General features: G+C 38.2%; 1 protein-coding gene across 8 annotated transcripts in view; it reads right to left on the bottom strand.

The window, feature by feature from the left end:
• Positions 1-22,309, bottom strand: part of ATXN1 (ataxin 1) — a 381,747-nt gene that overhangs the window by 329,132 nt on the left and 30,306 nt on the right. The window lies entirely within an intron of this gene.

Genomic DNA, 22,309 nt, shown 5'->3' with positions numbered 1-22,309 from the left:
CTGGTCCATGTGGGACCGCTAGCATACAGACCAGTGATTAGCATGGAGCAGGTGCTCCATGGTTGTTGAATAAACATTCCTCTGTCACCTGAATTTCTATAACTGTTTCCTCTCTGGTCTCCGTGCCCACCACCTGGTCCCTTATCATGCCAAATGCATAGCACTAGAAAAATGAGATTTCTAAAACACACACCTGATTTTTCACATCCCTGCTTAAAGTCTTTCAATGGGTTTGCATTACATTCTAGATAAAATCCAAATTCCTGGTTTGGCACAGAAGGCCCCTCCTCATCTAGTCCTTGAACCTCTCCAGCACTATCAGGCCTGCCTCGTTTCTGTTGTACTGACGTGCTCGTTGCTCCTTCAGCGCATCTTTCTTTGCATATGCTGTCTAGATTACTTTGCACATGCTTGTCTAAACGACTCCTCATTCTGAAAAGCTTAGTTTGAAGGACATGTGTTCTGAAAGCCTTCTCTGACTCCCTTTTCCCCCAGTCAATCTGATTTAGACGCCCCTTCTCTGTGGTTCTGTAACATACATCTATCATAATGCTTAACATAGAGTAAAATGGTTAAATCTGTTGTCTGCTCCCAGCACTGGAGGTCAAAGACCAAGCCTTATCTGATGCTTTAACCTCAGTACCTAGAGCAGAATTTAACATACGATGGGTATTCAAGAAATATTTGTTGAATTAATGAAGAATGGAGAGAGAGAGGGAAGACAGGAAGAGGAAAACAGGAGGAGGGAGAGGGAGAAAGACAGAGAGCTCAAAAGAAAGAGAAGCCCCTGAAAGGATTAAGTACTTTTCAAAAGGTTAAGTAAACCAGTTAGTGTCAGAACGAGGATAAGAATCCAGGATCCAGGCCTCCTAATTTTCTCTGGTAGATCTTCTTCCTCCAAATCCATCCTATAAATGTCTTTTCAAGGTCTCTTCTCTTTCTCACTCCATCACTTCCTGCTAGAAGACATCCTATAGTTTTATTAACTGCTCTCAAATCCCTATCTCCTATCAGCTCTCGACTTATATATCCAATTATCTGCTACTAGATGTCCCATTGGCAATTCAAATTTAAAATAACAAGAAATAAAATAATTACATTTCCCACTGCCCTCACTGCAAAAAAACAAAAAACAAAACACACCCACTTCCTCCTCCCAGGTCACTTGTAGCCTCCCTCTGCCCATTCATACAGTCACCTGACACAGAAATGTGGAAGTAAGCATTCAATTTTTTAAAATTATCACTTCTATACCAGGATATATACCATATATTTTACATGTTTTACTTCATTTAACCCTCCCAACAAAACCCTGATAAGAAATCATGTAACTGGAACTTGGAAGGGAAGAGGGTAAAAAAAAGAAAGAAATCTAATATATTTGTCACTCATGCTTAGCACCATCCACTTCTCTTTCTCTCCCACTCCTCAGTACACACCAAGACCTACTGATTGTTCCACCAGTCCTTCCACTGACTGCCACTACCCTACCTTGGACCCTCCTAAACTCTCAGACTATTACAATAGACCCCTAGGTGATATCTCTGGCTCCAATGTCACCCCAATCAATTCTATCCTCCACTTTGCCAGAAGAATAAACTTTCCAAAAGTACTAGTCACTTCCGGTTCCAAACAAGATGGGGAAGTCACACAGGCTGCAGGCAGATGCATCTCAGATTTATGCCCATTAACTAACATAAGTATTCACTGAAACTCCTGGAGGAAAGAAGGTCGTTAAGTCTTAGAAAGGGGAAAATAGACTGAGACAGGAGAGGGCCAATGGTTATAAGGTGAGGAGTGACTTGGGGAACAATGAAGTTATTGATATGTCTTAAGTAGAGAAAACTAAGTTTATGTTAAGATAAACACTATAAAAATAAAATACAATCTATTCTTTTAAAACTAGCAAAAGAAAATTAAATCTATCCAAAGGAAGGAAGAAAAGGGGATAAAAAAAAAGAAATGGCAAGTAGAAATCATTAAACAAGACTAAAAAGTCTTAATAAAAATAATAATAATAAGTATAATTGGGTATAAAGTCACTAATCAAACAACAGAGACTAGTACTGCATTTAAACTACATACAGTATGTAGAAAAAAAACAGTGATCCATTTAAAGCAAAAGTATAAAACAAAGTTGAAAATAAGAGGTTAAAAAAAGAAAATATGAACAAAAATAAAAACACAATCCAGGACAGCACTTTTAATACCAGACAAATGGAATGTAAAGTAAAAAGCATTACAAATGACCGTGAGGGACATTATATACTGGCAAAAGGAACAATCAATAAAGAAGATTTTATGGTCATGAACATATATGCATCTAACAAAATGACCTCAAAATATTTAAAGCAACAACTACGGAGAAAATCAGATAAATCAAAAATGTAGTTAGCAATAAAAAAAAAAAGGAAAGCTTAAAAATTCCCCACATTTCTGGGAATTAAAATGCTTACTATTAAACAATCCCTGGAGGAAATGAAATGGAAATAACAAAATACTGAGTTAAGCAACAATAGAAGTATTATATATCAAAATTAGTGCAGTGCAACTAAAACACAAGGATTCATTGCAAGTCTTTGGTTGAAGTCTGAACAGCCTACAGCTGTTGTGGCCATATCCGTATCAGTAGACTCGTAGACAAGGAGAATTACCAGAGTTAAAGGAACATTTCATAATAATTAAAGGGTGTAATAGGAAGATATGACAATCCTAAAAGTGAATGCACTTAATAACAGAAAAGAAGAAAAACTGCAAAGCAATGATCTAGAAAAAGGATAGCAAATTAAGCCCAAAGTAAAGAACAGAAGGAAATAATAAAGAGTAGAAATCAGTGAAACAGAAAACAAGCAACAGTTTGTTCTTTGAAAAGATTAATAAAATTGATTAACTCTTAGCAAGACTAATCACAAAAACAAGAAGAGAAAACAAAATAACCAATATCAGAAATGGAAAAGTGGATATCGCTACAGATCCTACAGACACTACACAGATAATAAGGAAGTTATTATACACAACTTTATGCCAATAAATTTGACAATTTAGATTAAATGAACAATTTCTTGAAAAATAGAAAACATATTTTACCAAAACATAACCAAGAATAAACAAAAAATCTGAATAGTCTGCTATCTGTTATGAAATTGAATTCATTATCAAAATCCTTGGCACACTGTGATACAACTGTTCTGTATACTGATTGTGGTGGTAGTTACACAACTCTACACGTGTGTTAAAACTCAGAACCGTACACCCCCAAAAAAGGATATTTTACTGTATGATAATTTTTTAATTAAATTAAAATACTTTTAGAACATTTGCACAAATAAAACTCTAGGCCCAAATGGTTTCACTATTGAATTTCACCAATTATTTTTAAAAGAAATAAAATCTTACAAAAGTTCTTTCAGAAAATAGTGAAGACAGGAACACTCCACCACACAATTCATGAGACCAGCATAGCCGGCACCAAAATCTAGTAAATACTATACAAGGCAAGAAAATTAGAGACAAATATTCTTAATGGGCATAGTTGTAAAAATACTTTATAAAATATTAGCCAAAAAAAATTCAGTGAATGTGAAAAGAACAGTACATAATGATAATTTGTTTTTAATCCAAGGAACTCAAGGTTGGTTTAACATTTAAAATCCATCAATGTAATTCACCAGATAGAGGAGAAAAACTACATGACATCTTATTAGAGGCAGAAAAAGAACTACACAAAAATTCAAAATCCATTGCTGATAAAAACAAATCAACATCTCTCAAAAATTAGGACTAGAAGGAAATTTCCTCCATCCAATAAAGGACAACTATGAAAAACTTACAGTTAACATCATACTTAATGGTGGGAGAATAAATGCTTTCCCCTTAAGATAAGGAACACGGCATGGTTATCTGTCCTCACCAGTTAGTGCATTTAGCAGTCCACAAAATACAAAGTTAATAAACAGAAACCAATTGTATTACCTCATCTAAACATTAAACAATTTGAAAATGAGATTCTAAAAAATTAAATTTATTATAGTATCAAAAAAACATAAAATACAGTTAAATTTTACAGAAGACATGCAATGCCTCTCACCAAAAGACAGGGTGAGAGAAATTAATAAATAAGAGGATAGAGATATATACTATGTTTTTGGATTGGAAATCTCAATATTACTAGTATGTCGATTTTCCTTAAATTGATGTCTTATGATTCAATGCAATCCAAACAAACTTCTAAAAGGCTTTTTAAAAAAAATTACAAGTCAATTCTAAAATTTATATGGAGCTCTAAAGGATCTAAAACACCTAAAACAATCTTGGAAAAGAACTAAGTTAGAGGACTCACTACCTGACTTATCATAAAGCTATTTTAATCAAATAAGAACGGAATTGGCGTAAGTATAACATGCAGATCAATGGAACAGAATAGAGAGTCTTGCAACAGAACAAATACACTCGATTTTGACAAAGGCACTAACGCAATTTGATGAGGAAGGAAAATCTTTTCAATAATTGTTTCATACATTTCAGTAAATGTATGAAAAAAATTTGAACCTTGACCCCTACCCTCATACCACACATTAAAACTAATTTGAAATGGGTCATAGATTTAAATGTTAAGGCTAAATTAAAAAGCTTCTGGGAGAAAACATGGGAGAATATCTTTGTAAGCAGAGGGTAGGCAAAAGTTTTATAAGGAAACAGAAAAAATATTTATCTTAAAAAATGATAAATTAGACTTAATTAAAATTAAAAACTACTTATCCAAAGAAACAGTTAAAAAAATGAAAAGGTAAGCCAAACACAGGGAAAAAATGTTGTACTACATATATCTGACAAAGGACTTATATCCAGAATATAAAAGAATTCTTATACATGAAAAAAGGCAACCAACCAAATTCTTTAAATGGTTAAGGGACTTGAAAAGACAGTACACAAAAGAAGAATCACAAATGGCCAAAAAGCGCATAAAAAAGATGCTCAACATCATTAGTCATCAGGAAATGCAATTAAAACCATGTGATACTACTTCATTTAACCCACGAGAATAGCTAAAATTAAAAAGAATGAGAACACCAAATGTTGGTGAGGATGTGAAGCGACTGGAACTTTCATACACTTGTGGAGGGAGCATAAAATGCAACAACCACTTTAGAAATGGGCAGTTTCTTATAAAATTACACACCTACCCTATGGCCCAGTAATTCCACTCCAAAGAGAAATGAAAATATATGCCTACAAAAAGACTTATACAAGAGTGTTTATAGCTGCTTTCTTCATAACAGTCAAAACGTGGAAACAACCCAATGTCCATGAACAAGTGAATGGATATTATAGTATATATATACAGCGGACTATTGGTCAGCATTTTAAAAAACAATAAACTACTGATACTAGCAACACTGTGGGTGAACCTCAAAAACAGTATGTTGAGGGCCGGCCCTGTGGCTTAGCGGTTGGGTGCGCGCGCTCTGCTGCTGGTGGCCCAGGTTCGGGTCCCGGGCACGCACTGACGCGCCGCTTCTCTGTCCATGCTTGGGCCGCGTCCCACATGCAGCAACTGGAAGGATGTGCAGCTATGACATACAACTATCTACTGGGGCTTTGGGGGAAAAAATAAATAAATAAAATTAAAAAAAAAAATAGTATGTTGAATAAAGAAAGCAGATACAAAAAAAAGTATATACTGAATAATTCCATTTGTATGAAGTTCAAGAACAGACAAAACTCATTTATGGTGAAAGAAATCAGAGCAGTAGTTGCATATGGTGGGATGGAAATTGACAGGAAGACTCTCTTTGGGGTGATAGAAATGTCCTATATCTAGACTAAGGTGCTGGCTACACAGATATATCTATTTATCACAACTCATTGAACTGTACATTTAAGAGGTATGCATTTCACTGTATGTAAATTCCTCCTGAATAAAAATGAACTTATTAGTTAAAAGAAAGATGTACTTTCCGTCTGGAGGGTTAGCCTGAGGATAACTCATATTCTTTGTAAAGAAAGTGAACAGAGCCACGCTTCAGTGAAAAAGGCCGTGCATAGGAGACAGCAAGTGAGAAAATGCAAAGGCAGAGGCAGAGCAGTGGTCTGGTAGACTGAGAAGAGAAATAGAGAAGACTGAGTCAGAAGGGGAAGGTACAAGCCAAACAGGAAGACACGAGTGAACTGAACTTAAGAAGTAGAAAATAAGAGACACACGATTGTGTTTCAAAATAATCCAGCTACCACGTTAAACCCGAAAAAGAACTGAAGACAATTTTATTTGGAAATTGCCCTCTTTTTCCCCACTGCTCTGTTCTACTAATCAAATTGGAAGCAAGGAGAGGAGAATTCAGTGAAGGTATGAATTTGAACACGTCCCTTTTTTTTAATCAATCACCTTCAATTTAATGCCCTTCCAGGGCTAACATCCCGTCTATGGCATCTGATCATTGATAAAAATCACGAGATCACTGCAGTTTGCCATTTTTGTATTTATGTATACCCACTAAAGTAATGAGATTCACCATCTATTCATTCCCTTACTAAGTGAATGAAACTCTGATCCTGAGTCCCTCCGAGGGAGTATCCTAGTTAACTGAAGCCCAAGCTGGCCTCAGGAACCAGAGATAACATTTCTTCTCCTTCCAGTTGAATTAATAAGACAAGACTCACACACACAGTTGATGAAGCAATTAATGTCAACTCTCCCCCTCTTACTCAACCCCTCCAGTGAAAGAATCACATAAAAGTATTAACCCTGGCTGAAAAAGTAGATACCATGGGAGCAAATTCAACTGTACCACACGATGGAGCGATAAGGGGCGAGTAGGAGGGTTCCTGTCCAAACTCTTCGAATCTGGAGGGACCTCGGCATGGTTAAGTTTCAGTAAGATTGCGCTAATCAGCACAGCTTCCTCTATTTCAATTTACCAAGGCTGGTAAATTACAGGAATAGCTTTCTGAGACATTCCTATAAAATTAGCTTACTCACTGAATTTTTAAAAAGGAGAACAGAGCTAAAAGACATCACCGGCCTCTGGTGCACATACGTGTGTGAATAAGCATCTCTGAATTCGAGCGGATGCTGTGTGATAACGATTTGTCAGTGTTATTTAGGCTACTTCTGTGAGAACTGCTTAATCCAAAAGTCACTTTTTGTTTCTACTGGCTGAGCTATCAAGACAGAACCAAACAGTCAGGAGAAGGAAAGAATCTCAGAAAACATCTAGTTCAGGTGATTTTGGTGTGTGTGTGTGTATGGGGGAAGGGGGGTGAATATTAAATTCAGTGGGATGCTTTTTCACAATGCATATAGTTCTCCCATCTGCCTACTACCCACCCTCACCCTTAAAGTGTAGTCCCTGGGACAGGAGCATCGGTATCATGGGGGAATTCATTAGAAATGCATAGTCTCAGGCCCCCTGTTAAATGAGAAGCCCAAGATGTGGGGCCCAGGAATCTGTGGTTTCACAAACTGTCCAGGTGATTCTGACGCCTGCTCAGTTTGAGAACCACTGCCCTAAGGTATGCTGCTCTGAGTCCCTGTTTCTGAACTCCATCTCTCTCAGGTGTGAGGGATGAACAAAAAGTTAAAATTCAATTGCCTTAGTTTTACAGTACTGGGGTCCAGAGACCTTATGTCACTTGTCCATAACCACAATGCTGAAGAGCGGCCAAGCCAGCATTAAAAACAACTCTCATACGTACGGCATTTTATAATCCATTCGAAATGGATTTCCAAAATAACCCTGGGAGGTAGTCTGAACTATCATGATTCTCCTGCATTCACAGATGAAGAAGCTGGGCTCAGAGAGGTTAATGACTTAGTCAAGTCTATTATAAAACTAAGTAACAGAGCAGAGACCAGACACCTGCCCCCCTCAATTTCCTGATTCCTGGATCAGTGTTCTTGCTGCTCATGGGGAGGGCTTGGCAGTTCTACAGTGTATGCTCACGCCTGTGTGCAAGCACCCACGTGTGTGAGAATTTGCAGATTTAGAAATGATGGTAATTGACAGGAATCCTATGTCTTAACCCGGACTCTAACTTAACATTAAAAATAATTCAATAACATGTAATAGTCACATTTTGACTGGCCCCATCAGCAAGTACTATGGCTACTCTCATTTCTCACCTCCGCCCACCTTGATGAGCCAGCCCCCATATCACTGGATTTAGAAGAACACCATCTGACTGAAATGAAACACAGTTGCGACGGCACCCACTACCACCGCACTTGTAAACAGCTACTCAAAAAGACAGGGATGGCAAATTCCTTTACACCTTTCTGGTCCATTTCTTTTTGTTGTTGTTTTCCTTTTTAGTACTTTTAAAAAATACATACATTCATTTTGGAAAATACACACATGACAAAGAAGAAAATAAAAATCTCTCAGGTGACACAACATTTATCCTGTCTGACTTTTTCTAAGCATAGACATGTAAATAGTTAATAACATGTAAATATTACTTAATTTTTTAAAACTTGTAATACGCCATTCCTTTGGAAGCTCTATTATGGGTATAAGCTAAACTGCAGAGCTATACTAAATCATAATGAAACAAGATAGTTACGTTCTAATTCTAGTTTTAACTTGTTCCAAAGAGGGGTTATTGATTCATTAATAAAAAAAAAATTTACCCTAAGTGAATTCTTATCTACATCAATTCCAGGAATTAAGAGCCATGGAACTTGCCAGATAATTCACACCATTCAGTGCCAAGAAATCACAGAACCAGGTTTCAGTGAACTCTAATCTATGCCTGGTCCACTGCTTTAGGCATGAGCAGAAGATGAGTTCTTTCACTTCCCACATCATTACCTAAGTGGACACACACTTTCCCATAGTCTCCACACCCCCCACCTCTGCCCTAATCCAAGCCCCCACTATTTCCACTTGGATAACGAAAGGTCTTACAACTCCCCCTTTTCAACTCATCCTCCACATCTAAGATACATCTGTGTGTGCCACCAAAAATAATAAAAACAGCTCACAATACTGAGCACATCTCACATGCTTGGCACCATGCTACATGCTTTTCATACGTTATTATATCTTTATAACAATCTTAAGAGGCCAATGGTATTATTTTACTATTAGAGATAAGGACTCTAAAGCTTGGAGAGGTTCAATAACTTGCTCAAAGTCACACAGCTAATAAGATTTGGAGCAGCATGACTCCCGAACCTATTTGTTAACTAAAAAAAATTTCATGACTATCTGTCATCAACAGCAGTATTTCTCAATATTATTTTTCAGTCAAAAATTTTGCAGACCTCAGGCAATAGCTATTTTCCTCTTAATATCTGTTGATCAAGAAAATATACAATGATCAAAAAGAAACTATTAATTTAGTTATACTTTAAGTGAATTTTTGGTTGATGAATCAATATCAGCCAGCTACATACATTTGGGAGAAAACTCCAATTTCTGTTAGTGATATTAATTATTAAATCTAAGATAACGCTTAACATGCATATGGATCTATAGGCCCTCCTTTATAAGAACTGTGGTCTCCCATGTATTCTGGAATCTATAAGTTGGAAACCCCTAGAATGTAACAAAGTTCTTATCATGAAATGCTATGGGCTCCACAATTTGGCCGCAACCTATCTTTCCAACTGTGTTTCCTGTCACACCCTCGCCACATACCCAATGCCCTACCTCTAGCTGTGGTGGACAAGTATTCCCAAACTACTGGGCTGCATGCCTGGGGACCCCATGCATTTCCACTGCATGAAGAACTCCATTTCTTTTGAGAGACAGCTCAAACATCTCCACCTCTGTGGAGCCACTTCTGACAAAAACCCCTACGCCCTTAAGGCTGAATTAACACATCCTTCTTCCTTTACATGATCACAGCCCTATTATGACATTTAACACACTGCAAATAAAAGGATGTGCAAATACTAACTACTCCACTCATCCAAACTTCCTGAGGGTAAGGGTGGTATTTACTTATCGGTGTCCCTAGCCCTCACCTCCATTCCTAGCATACTGTAGATGCTGTTTGTAAGATTAACAAATGAATATCAGTGTCATTCTTGCTGGTGATTTTACCCGGGAAAGTCAGTTTGGAAAATATCTCCTGCCACTAAAGAAGCTTTGTATCAGTATGTTGTAATGGCCGATCATCTATAAACCATAAAACTCACAATGTCTCTCCTCCAAAAGTAGGAGGCAAATACTCATCCTAGGAATTGGAAGATCTGAGTACAAGTTCTGGCTCTCCCACTAGCCAGCTCTGTGACCTCTAGGCAAGTCACATTCTTTCTCTGATCCTCCATTTGTTCGCTGAATTAGGTGTGTGTGGGGCTGGGGAGAACTTCTAGCTCTTACCTGCTGCAATTTTATGACTTGCAAATTCTATAGACCAAGGTTGGCAAACATTTTCTGAAAAGGACCCAATAGTATATATTTCAGGTTTTGTTGGCCTACAGTCTCTTTCAAAACTACTCAATTCTGTGGTTGTGGTGCGAAAACACCCATAGACATTAGATAAATGAATGGACATGGCTGTGTTCCAATAAAACTTTATTTACAAAAACAAGCAGCAGACTAGATTTGGCCCACAGGCCACGGTTTGCCTACTCCTGGTCTAGACGAATGCCTCCATGTTGCTTTGCAGTTCACAGTGCTTGATCTGAAGGTATAACTTGTGGAGTGTTTATCCCAAAGTCTCCAAGGACTTAGAAAGAGTACAGTGAGGAGTGCAACAAGATACACACTACAACTCCCTACCAGGAACTTAGACATGGGAGAAAGAGATTGCTATGAGCTATGTTAGCTCGGTGCCACTTAACAGTAACTCATCCCAATTCCTTGTTCTGATCCCTTGCTCACCAAGCAACCACCTGACTCCATATAAGATGCTTCCTTAGGAAACATGTGCATGGACTATTACTGCTACCAGAGAGCAGCAATTTCTCAAGGTAAATCAATAAACTAGCTTCCAATTATGACTTATATTCCCATGTAGCTTGACACAGAGAGAGAATGTGCTGATCACATGGGCCTGAGAATATGTTAGTGATGTTTTTCACTGTGAGTTAACATGCTGGCATAACGGTGTCAGCTCAAGCTCCTATGTTACATAGCTCTCTGAGTCAGTGTGGCAAGCCGTGGACACAGACCTGAAGCCATCTCTGAGCTGACAGGCTCAGGGTGACGAGTGCGTGGAGATCCAGCCAGCTCTCTCTGACGGCATGGCTAACACGCCACTTCCAGCTCTGCTCACTTTCACCCGACTTCCACACTACTAATGGCACAATGAACCAAAGAACTCGATGCTTCAGGACAAGGTTTATGCCTGCATTCCTATGCATGTGAACTGGCACCAGATTTAAGTAATTAATCTCAAAACCAGAGCCAAGCAAATAAGAGCAACAGCCACATACCCATAATACCAATTAGTGACTGACACGATTGCCACAATAAGGTGCAATAAAGTTTATGTATGGTTTTTTTAAAAACCTAAATCGTGGTGAAGGGTCAACGATGCCCAGAAAACGCTCACTCTTTTGCCCTAGTAAGCTGAAAAACAAAGGCTCAGTATTGAAGTCAGAAGAGTTTTAGCTACAAAAATATGATAATGAATTTTTCCTGTTAATATGCCTAGGGTAAAATGAAAGAGAGGGTACCAGAAGGTCAGGGCCTACTTCCCTAAATCATACCAGGATATGCGAGGCCAAGCGCCCCAGACCCAGGAGGAAAAGCAGAGCTAACTGCAAAGGGGCAGGAGTATTAAGCACCTCCTTTCCTGTTAACTGTGACATGATCCGTGTTTCTCCTTCTGTTCCAGAACTTCTCACCTACAGGTCATGCTCATGCCCACAGAAGAACCGATAGAGTAAGTGAGCTGCTGGTTCCCGAGGAAAACGCTTACTTTCACATTTGCAGTGTGATTCGCTGGAAATGCTGTGTTCGGTTGCACAATCCAAGTAGGAATTAAATACTATATGCTGGTTGGTAAATTATCAAAATGTAAACCAACAGCTACAGCGGAGACCATCTGAGCTGCCAAGAATTTTAACACTGTGATTTTGGTGAAAAAGAACATTTCCCCCCTGCTGTTTAGTCTTCGGCTAGGTCTGTCCTTGACTATAATATGCTCACATATGTGTGCATATAATGTATATACAAAGATGATCATGCACTTTTGTTCCTAGCTTTCACTTGGAATTTCCAAGTAGGATTATCTAAGTACGGATATGTAGCAAGATAAAATTGTCGTTTTCTAAGTGTTTCTACCCATCATAATTTTGGGGGTGGCTTTATTTCCCTGACCACTACACTTCTTGGGGACTGTGTATCAATTTCCCATCACATTTAGCACAGTGTCTTGCATGCAGTGAGTACTCAATAAACATTTGCTGAATGCCTGACCTCACAATATCAATTCCAATTAAAGGAACCTGGCCTTTCAAATGAATTTATGACATAAGCAACATAACAGAAAATTTTAATACTGCTACATAACAGAAAATTTTAATACTCTGTAGTCCTCTATCTTCTTATACAGAAAACTATTAAGTATTTCTACATCAAAAACTCCCCAGGGGAGGGTAAACACGCAGATTTTTCTATATCCCCCAAAGCACAAGATGAAAAAGCAACTTTACTTGATTTGTGCAAATTGAGAAATCACCTTTTGAATTCATGATAAACAGCTAAATGTAGCAGCAGACTGTCAAAAACTGTCAAGCAAAATAATTATTGATTGGAGCATTAAAATTAAAAATGAATGTAGGTTAATAGATGAAGATGACTTTAAGAAAAAGCATATAATCTAAAACTGGAAAAATCAGACAGTGAATCTGCCAATCAGGCCTGTCGGGCTTAGAATGAAAGATTTCAAAGAAAACAATGATAATAATGAAATAAAAAGGAACCACACAACGGCCTTTGTGACAGCCCATGATAACTGAGCCAGTCTCTCCTGATGGTCGGCATCCTACTTGCCCTCCCTTTTTCGGGCCCTGACATAAATTTCAGGAGATTGAAACTGGTGGTCATCAGCTCTGTGATCTTCATACTAATGGACTGAATCATAGTCTCCACTCCATGAAAAACCTTCTCCCCAGATAGAGGTGTCCTTAAATACTATCCATCTCTATGCAGACAAAGCTCAGGTTTACATATACATTGAGCTGCAGATCCATACATCTAAATTAATGCCCAACATCTCCATCTCTCACAGTTTACATGCCCAAAACAGAACTCTGGATGTTACCACCACTGCTCCGGCCTGTTACTAAACCAGTCCTCCCCTTCTCAGTGAAGGGCACCATCATCCTGGATTTTCCTAGGAGGCACCCTGGGTTTTTCTCTTTTCCTTCCTCGCTACTTCTAATCCATCAACAAGTCCCATCTATTCCCCTGTGATGCAGAACTGAAATCCACCCATTTCTCTCCATCTGCACCCCCACCGCATCTCATCCTAGATTATTGCAATACCTACCTACGACCATTCTCCCATAGCACCAGAACCATCTTTTTTTTTTTTAATTTTTATTTATTTTTTTAGCTTTTATTTACTTATGTATTTATTTTAAATTTTTTGTTTATTGCAGTAACATTGGTTTATAACATTGTATAAATTTCAGGTGTACATCATTTTACTTCTATTTCTGCATGGATTATATCATCAGAGCCATCTTTTTAAAACATAGTAGACCCATCACTCCCTCTGCTTAAACATTCTCCATAGTTTCTGTAATGCGTTGAATCGTAGGCCCCAAAAGATATGTTCACATCCTGGAACCTGTGAATGTGACCTTCTATGGAAAAAGATTTTTGCAGATGTCATTAAGTTAAGGATCTCAAAATGAGATCATCCTGGATTATCTGGTTGGGCCCTAAATCCAGTGACCAGTGTCCTTATAAGAGACAGAGGAGGACAAGACACAGAGAGAAGCCATGTGAAGATGCAGATAGAGATTGGAGTGACGCTTCCACAAGCCAAGGAATGCCTGGAGTCACCAGAAGCCGGAAGAGGCAAGGAAAGATTCTCTCCTGGAGCCTTCAGAGGTAGTGTGGCCCTGCTAACATCTTGATTTCAGACTTCTGCCCTCCAGAACTGAGAGAGAACAAATTTCTGTTGTTTTAAGATACCAAGTTTGTGGTAATTTGTTAGTGCAGCCCTAGGAAACTAACGCAGTCTCCTATCACATTTAGAATAAAATCCAAGTCCTCCTGACTCTAGCTCCAGACTCAAAGGCTCTTTCTGACCTCAGGGCCTTTGCTCAGCCGGTCTCTCTACCTGCAATGCTCTTCCCAATTCTCATCTCACCCCCTCACCACTCCGATCTTCCAGGGCTGGCTCCTTCACATTACAGAGGTCTCTGCACAAACGTCACATCATATGAAAGACTTTCCCTACCCTCCCCAAATAAAATAATCTCTCTTGCCGCCACCATCACTCTCTTTCCCCTAACATACCCTGCTCTATTTTTTGTCTGGAAATACAGAGTACACTTGTAGTTTTATATGTGGTCTGTCTCCCCGGTGAGAAGGTAAGCTCTCTGAGGGCAAGGGCTTACATGGCCTTTGTTCCTTGTTATAACCTCAGTGTACACAACTATGCCTGGCACAGAGTAGACAGTTGATAAATATCTAATTGTAGAGGAATGAATAAATTATTTTTCTTTTCTTCCACTAAATTATAAAAGCCTGACAATATCAGGAGATATTAGTTTAAGATTTATTCTGTTACAAGTCAAGCACACTACTATTATTTTTGAGAATACCTGAGGTGACAACCCCTCTCCCACTCTCATCTAATGAAACTCACTTGATCAAAATGTGGCTTCTCCCCTTTGATTATTTGGGTCAAGCTAAAGCATAGTGTAAAGGAGAGGCCTAAAGTCTTTATCTACCAGCCATGTGATCTTAGGTAAATAATTGCCCTCTTTGAGCCTATAGAAGGTATGCTAAAACCTGCTGTGTCTATATCCACAGAACTGTTGTGAGAACCAAGTGAGGTAATTTATTCAACAAAAGACTTCTTCAGATATTGTACAGGCCAGATACTGTGCCAGCACGGTGACACAGCTAGAATCCAGATGAGAAACGTCTGCCCTTATCAAGCATATATCTAAGTGTACAGTTTTGCAAACTGTAAAGTGCTGTAAAAATGTAAAGGTATATGAGATTTGCGCTTGACACACCAATATAACCAGCTCCCCATTTCCAAACCATTCAAGCTTTCCTGCTCTGCATATCTCTTAATACAAATCTAAACCAGAAGACCCTACTCTAAAGATAGCTATCACAGTCTTCGCTCAATCATTCACACATTTCCCAAATGCTCATTTGTCTCGTGCTGAGCAATTTCTAAAACATAAAAAAATCAAGAGCTACCATGAACAAGGTTACAGCAGCGCATCATCTCAAAATGTGGAGTCTACAAACCCTGAGACGTTATTTTTTCATTATTTCAAAATAAACAAATTGGTTTAAATATGTACCAGGTATGTTTGCAATACCAATTTAATGTAGTTCATATGTGGCCATGTTGTGGTCATTTTTAATAGCATAAAAAAGGCAGCACGTGGCTTGTTTTCTGTAACTTGGCCTTAACATCTTTTCCTCAAAGATATCCATCTCTCTCAATTCTAAATCAGTGGTTCTTATCGACCTTTCAAAGAATAGAGAATTCTTTGAGGATCTGATGAAAGCTACAACCCTCTCCCCAGAAAAACACATATACATAGAATGTCTTGCTATCATACAGTTACTGGGGAGCCACGGGACATTCTGAAAAAGTTCAGTGACTAGAAATGAAGAATTCCCAACCATCTATTGTAGTGTCAGCAAACGGGCACTCGTGCACAGCCTCCTCACCTGATCGCCCACGTGTATGTCTCTCCCCTTCTCTGGCCAGCCTACACAATTAGGCGCCACCGTCAGTTTTGTCATCTTACAAGCTTTGCAGCATTAGCTGGGGTTGAGGAAATGAGAGACGGCAGATAAGGACTCCAAACACATGGTATGTAGTTCTCCCAACTCCTTCTGCAGCAGTGGGGGTCTGTGATCCAGCAGCAGGAGAAGCAGTCATCAACCAGAACCTCCCAATGCCAGTAAGGGCCCAGAGTTTAACAGACAGGAATGATTGGAAACTGACGAGAAAATGGAATATTGAACTTTTAATTTTACTAAAATGTCTTGTTCTTTTTTAAATCTAAAATGCACTTACATGCTTGGTGTATGTGAAATTACGAGGAAAAAATATATTTAAATGCATAAAAGCCAAAGGATGGTCTAATTACAAATGAGGGTTTGTTTTTCCTTTTGGTTCAACAAAACTGATTCCATACATTGAGCCATCTAACTACTACTTTTCTTGGCTATGTGTATGTGGGTGCTGAACCCACAGTAAATAATGAAAAAAATCCAAAATAACAGGAAAAATCTAAAACTATAAAGCCTCTGAGTCATAATGGTAACCAAATCTCATTCTACATCAGCTTTACAAACACTATTCATATTTCCTACAGTAAAAATTAAGGCTTTGTCACTCAAGTTCTTTAATGAGTACGTTAATGCATCTAACTTGCTAAAGTTGACAATATATCGCTGCTTCCTTCACTGTGTATGCAGTGTGAATAACAATACTAGTTTCCTACTCTGCTCCAAAAGGTCCAAAAAAAAAAAAAACTATGTAAGATTTTTTCTTCCAAAGAAGGTACAAAGCGTTTTTACCTAAGAACTTTGAATGTGCACTGTCATGCATAAAGTTGTCTGTAAGTAATGTTGGTATGCTACATTTAAAATATTTAAGGCTATGTTCGTATAAACATTTATGTAAGCTTCTTAGAAATAAAGGAGAATTCTACTAAGGATTAACAGTCAGTGCCACGATTTATAAATTATTTCAACTAAAAATTCTGAACTTTGAATTCTTTGTGTTTCAATAGAAAAGGTCATTCCTTCCAGAGACAGAGTGGCATACTATATTATCTTTCTTTCCTTCTTTAAGATCTCAGGTGTGCCTTCTCTGAGGACATTATCACTTTGTAAAAAAGATACCTTTTTGTGATCTATCCTTATGCTATCCTTATGATCTATCTAGGCAATCTATCCTTATGCAGTCAAAATCAGTTCAATTACACACAGTCAGCTTACATAAAACTTATTACCATAAATCCACTATAAAAAGCTAAAATTATTACTTAATCCTAAAAGAGGGACCAAGAGACAAAACTCAAATATAGTTTTTCATAGATAAAATAAAATTGTGTTATGTATCATCCCTTTAGTTAAACCTTTTATTTATAAATCTAGCAAATTTCCCTGCGTAGGCTCAATTTCCTTAAGCTTTTCTGGACAAATTCCCTGCATTCAACAGAATAAGTTCCAATGTTTAGTCAGAAAAGAGCCTCTGGAACATTAAGATAATTACACAATTTTAACTTCTAAGTATATATTTTTTAAAAATTAATAACATAGTGTGCTTCCTTGCTTAGAAGGAAATTTAAATTGCAAAGAATCTGACTTTCAAACTTCCTGAACCCAAAAGCCATTAAAAAATAGCCCATGAGCCAAGCAGCTTCACTAAACAGCATACCGTTTTTATAATATGAAAGTTTCTGGCTATCGTGCCATTTCAAATTCACGTTCATTTTTACTCCACCGTGATTTTTAGCATAAAACTAAAGCATGTTGCTTCTGGTACAAATCATAAAAGAGACTATGAGGAAAGTTCAAAGAACCTCAAGCATGATGACTTCATGTTCAAAAGATTTTTCTCATGTTAATAACATTTAAATCCTAGCCTCTGTCTGACTCAGATGCTTCAGACGGGAATTATAGCCAAATCGGCTAGTCCAGCCAGGTGAGGAAAGAATTTCATTGTCCTAAGCACACAGCGAAGGGCATTCCCTTCCAACTGGACAGGCTAAATATGGACAAACTTCATGAGAAACTGACACAGGCAAGGAGGAAAAAATAATTACTAGCCCTAATTCCTCAGTAAGAATCTAGAGAAGAGTCACGAACTCACAGCAAGTTCTTTAGGTGTCTTTTTGATTAATGGGAATTCCAAAGCCCTGAAGCTTTCAGATTCCGTGAGCATCCAAGTTTTCTTTCAAGCATGTGTGGTAAGGAAGGAGCTGGAATATTTATCATGACAATGACCTCTAATCAAAACAAGTGTTCACTGATGGGAGACTATACAGTTTACTCCATCCAATACGACCAGAGCAAGCAACCACATGAACAGGGTGAAAATAGCCTTTGAGTTCTCTATTTTCAACCTCCCTCTGATATAAAAATTCCGATGGGGCCTTCGATGGAACAGACAGCGTTGTACACGGATGTGCAGTACTTGGGCAGTACTCTGTCTTAGGGATCTGCTGATTATAGTACTTTTCCACCAAGGTCTGGACCCAGGTGTTGTTCCCAGTTTCACCAGAGAAAGACAGGAAGTGGAGAAGTCCAGACCGATGGTGGGGTTCTCTAACAAATACAACACATTTTTCTAAGTCCAACCTGTTAATAAATTATGGTCCATTTCAGGGAAGAAAGGTCAGATAACTAAAAATAATTACTTGTTAAGTTCTAAAGAATGAAAGTGGCTATATGGTTTTATACCACAATCCCTTGGATCATTAAAATGCAAAGCACGTTCATTTCTTTTTGCTTTAAATGGTGTGTCTTGCTTATATCTGTTGGACATTGGACTCCTCTAGAGCCTTCTTAAGTAAGAAAGCTGAGTTTTCTGTTTATTCAGATTTCCAGAACTGCTATTTATTACTCCGCTACTGCATGTTTTCATTCCAGAGGAGTGTGATTGTTAATCTGTTATTGCGAGTTTCTCAAAGAGTCAAAACAGCCAGAGAAAAGCATGAACTACACACGGCAATAAAAGCTAGAAAATGTCTCGGCAACATGGAAATGACTCACCACCTAAAGATATGGAGGCTTAAGAAACACTCTCCCCTCGATTCCTGGTAAATTTGTTCAGATGAAACAAAAAACAGCTCAGTCCACTTTTCAAATCAGAAACCAAATTCAGAAAAAACATCTTGGTTGAAATATCCTGTGAAAAATAGTTTCAAACTCTTTTTCCTCCTTTCTAGAGTCAGCGAGGTCAATTAACACTTGCACTCAGTGGACATATTTGGCTAGTACCTACTCCCACAGTCTCTCCTCCAACAATGTTTATGCCCAGATAAGGGAGAGAATCATCTTCAGACAACTTGACTACATTTATTCCAACATTTTTCTGCACCATTTTTAAAAAAGAAGAAAAATGCATCAAAGTGAAGCCTAAGCATTTTGAAGAGAAAAGACTCAATAAACACAGACCCTTTTGATCGATTTCGATCCATGTACACAAGAAGCAAATGCACAGGGGTAGAAATGGTTGGTAAATATTTGCTAAATAAAGGCAGCTGACATTTCTCTACCCTCTTGACCCCTTGTCCTCCAAGTCCCCCTCCCCACAATATTCACACACATTTTCCTTTTGGTTATAACATAAAACCTCCTCACTGGATTAAGACGAAACACTAGGAAAGAGCTTCCTAACACGCTATGAACTAAAAAAATTCAAGGGGGTTCCCACTAATATTAAAAGAGGTTTTAATATATATCTTAGTGTCACTGCTAAACTGAATCAGAAAACATCTAAGTTCATAGAGCTCGTCTTTGAGGATGATGCCAATTATCATTTTTAAATGCAAATCACTAAGACCTCTTGAACTCGATTATGTATGACACAGAATAATTTCTTAACAGGGCCCTCTTTCAGGTGGATCTCCCAAGAGTTTAAGCCATATGGAGGCTAATTAGACAACGAACATACTCCCTCCTGGTCTGAACTAGTATGACATATAATATTTCAAAAGCTATTTTCTCCAGAAAGTAACAACAGTTTGAAAAAATAGTGGTTTATTACCAAAAGTTCTTCTCAGTTATGAAGTCACTGCTGTGATGTTATAATATGTACCAAGGTGGCTACAAACATAAGTAAGTGGCCAAATTCTATTCCATCTCTCTCCCTCCTTCCCTGCCTCCCCTTCCTCTCTCCTTCCCTAGTAAATTAAGATCAGTGAGTTCAAAATCTTTCACAATTGTTCAAAATTTTCAAATCTCAGGAAAATCACAAGTGGATGCCTTAAATATGATAAAGGAAGCATTAATCTTGGATTTGGATATAAATATTAGGAAAGAGGAACAAATGAAATGTACAAATAACTCCAAAGTGAGACGATGCTGAAAATTTCAACCACCATATATATCAATTCTCTTAAATACCAAAAAAAGAAAAAATATGTATTCAGTAATTTGGGTTCAGAGAGGATATCTAATACGCATAAGAAAACAAGTCTAAATTATAAACTTTTAAAAAGGAATATAGTTTTAAGTCTCTTACGTACTTATAGAAAAACTTCAAATGATCAATAAATTACTTAATGAATAGACTATGAGAGCTTATATATTTATAATTATATACTATATAAAATATAATGCATGCAAATAGGGACTTCTAAAGTGCTTTCTTATGTACTCTTTCCCTTTCTTATGTACTCCTAACATTTATTAGTCTGTGATATTATATGTACCACTTTTTCCCAAAGAAAAATTTTTTTCACAGGCAAATTACTAATATAAACTCAGATGCAAACACGAACTTGGACTACAAAAGGATCAAAATTAACAAAATTTCTGTCCAGTGAAAGTGAAAACTTCATCATATAGGCCATTTCCTCCATTCACCAAGCAGAGAAGCCATTGGCCACAAAGAAAACTTAAAGCAACTTGAGGCTGTTCATTCCTTCATTCATTCAACACATATTTATTTACCATGGACTACTCTAAAATGATGAAGCTGCAGGGAAAATTTAGAGGTCACTTAATCTAGACCCTCATTTTACCTGAGAAGCTCTGAGGATTAGAGAGATCAAATGCCTCGAGCATGATGAGTTCATTAGAGAGAGCAGAGCAGGTACCTTCCCCGCCTGCTCCTTGCTCTTTCTGCCTCACTGCCCTGGATGCTGAGAGGCGGCAAGAGCCTCCAGTCACATGGAGGCTGATTGGGAAACAAAACATCGGAGTAACAAAATGAAGCAATAAATGACATAATAAAATGAGATTTACAGACAAGTACACAAGAATTGAGAGCAGTAGGGGCAGATTAGTTTGGGCTGAAATAGCTGGGGAAACCTTTCTGTCCTGAAGAAGAGGAGGCTCATGTTGGACATTCATGGTGGGCAGAATGTGGCTAAGCGAAGGCAGAGGTGTTAGGGAATAATATGAGCAAGGCTGGTAGTCAGAAATAAACATGATATGGACTGGCAAAGACTGAGACCTAGGATAGACATCAGGTTTTGTCCATACTCTCTACAACCCTAGCTCTCTCTCTCACCCACCCCATTATCACCACCTCCTATATGCCTGGCATCTTGCCCTAAATGCTACACAAATAAATTAGAAAACACCAAAGGAGAACACCTCGCATTTACTAGGTGCCAAGTGCTCTTCTAGATGACTTATATATATTGATTTATTTAATCCTCACACTGATTATAATCCCCACTTTTCAGATAAAGAAACTAAGGCACAGAGAGGTTGAGTCACTTGGCCAAGCTAGAAAATGGTAGTGCTCATATTCAAATCACAGGACATATCAAAATTCTGGTGTACCCAAGTACAACTGACCACACAGGCCCAACCTTCCAACAGGTTTGGACAGCAGCTTCGAAATAGCTTGGCACACTCTTCCCCATCACCCAGCCTTTATTCCTTCTGGTTCTCCTGACAATTCAGTCCCAATTGCTAAGGATTCTTAAGGCTGCCGTCACACCTCCAGGGTTACTTCCAAAAGCCCATGAGAGCTGATCCAAATGGATGGTTCTTTAGATATCTCAGCAAGCCAAACATGGGGGGCAACTGAGAAAGCCCAAGTGAAGCCCTTCTACAGACTGGCAACCTAGAATGGATTTTAAAAACATCCCCCCTGGCCATACAAAGTATCTGGTCACAGAGTTTGTTATTAGCAGAATCAGGATTAAGAGATATGACTTCTGTCTTTTCTCTCGCTCACCCTTATTCTCCCAAGGTGTATACTGGTGTATATTTATATTTTTTTGCAAAGCAGCCAAAAGGAAACATCAAAGGAGCCTTCCGGTGGGGTTAGCAGTAAATGAATAGCAGCTGGATGGAGAGAGCAAAGAGAAAGTGAGTCTCGGATATTGTGTTAAATCTATAAGCTTTCTCTGGCTTTCTTTGAAATGTGTTCTCCCCTAAACCTGGAGCTGTGGGTTGTGTATTTACTCATCCCAAAACACCATCTGAGACTCTGGAGTCAGGCTCTCAGT

The sequence above is a fragment of the Diceros bicornis genome, chromosome 14, assembly GCF_020826845.1.
Source record: "Diceros bicornis minor isolate mBicDic1 chromosome 14, mDicBic1.mat.cur, whole genome shotgun sequence".
Lineage (NCBI taxonomy): Eukaryota > Metazoa > Chordata > Mammalia > Perissodactyla > Rhinocerotidae > Diceros > Diceros bicornis.
This window is presented reverse-complemented; position numbering and strand designations above follow the sequence as displayed.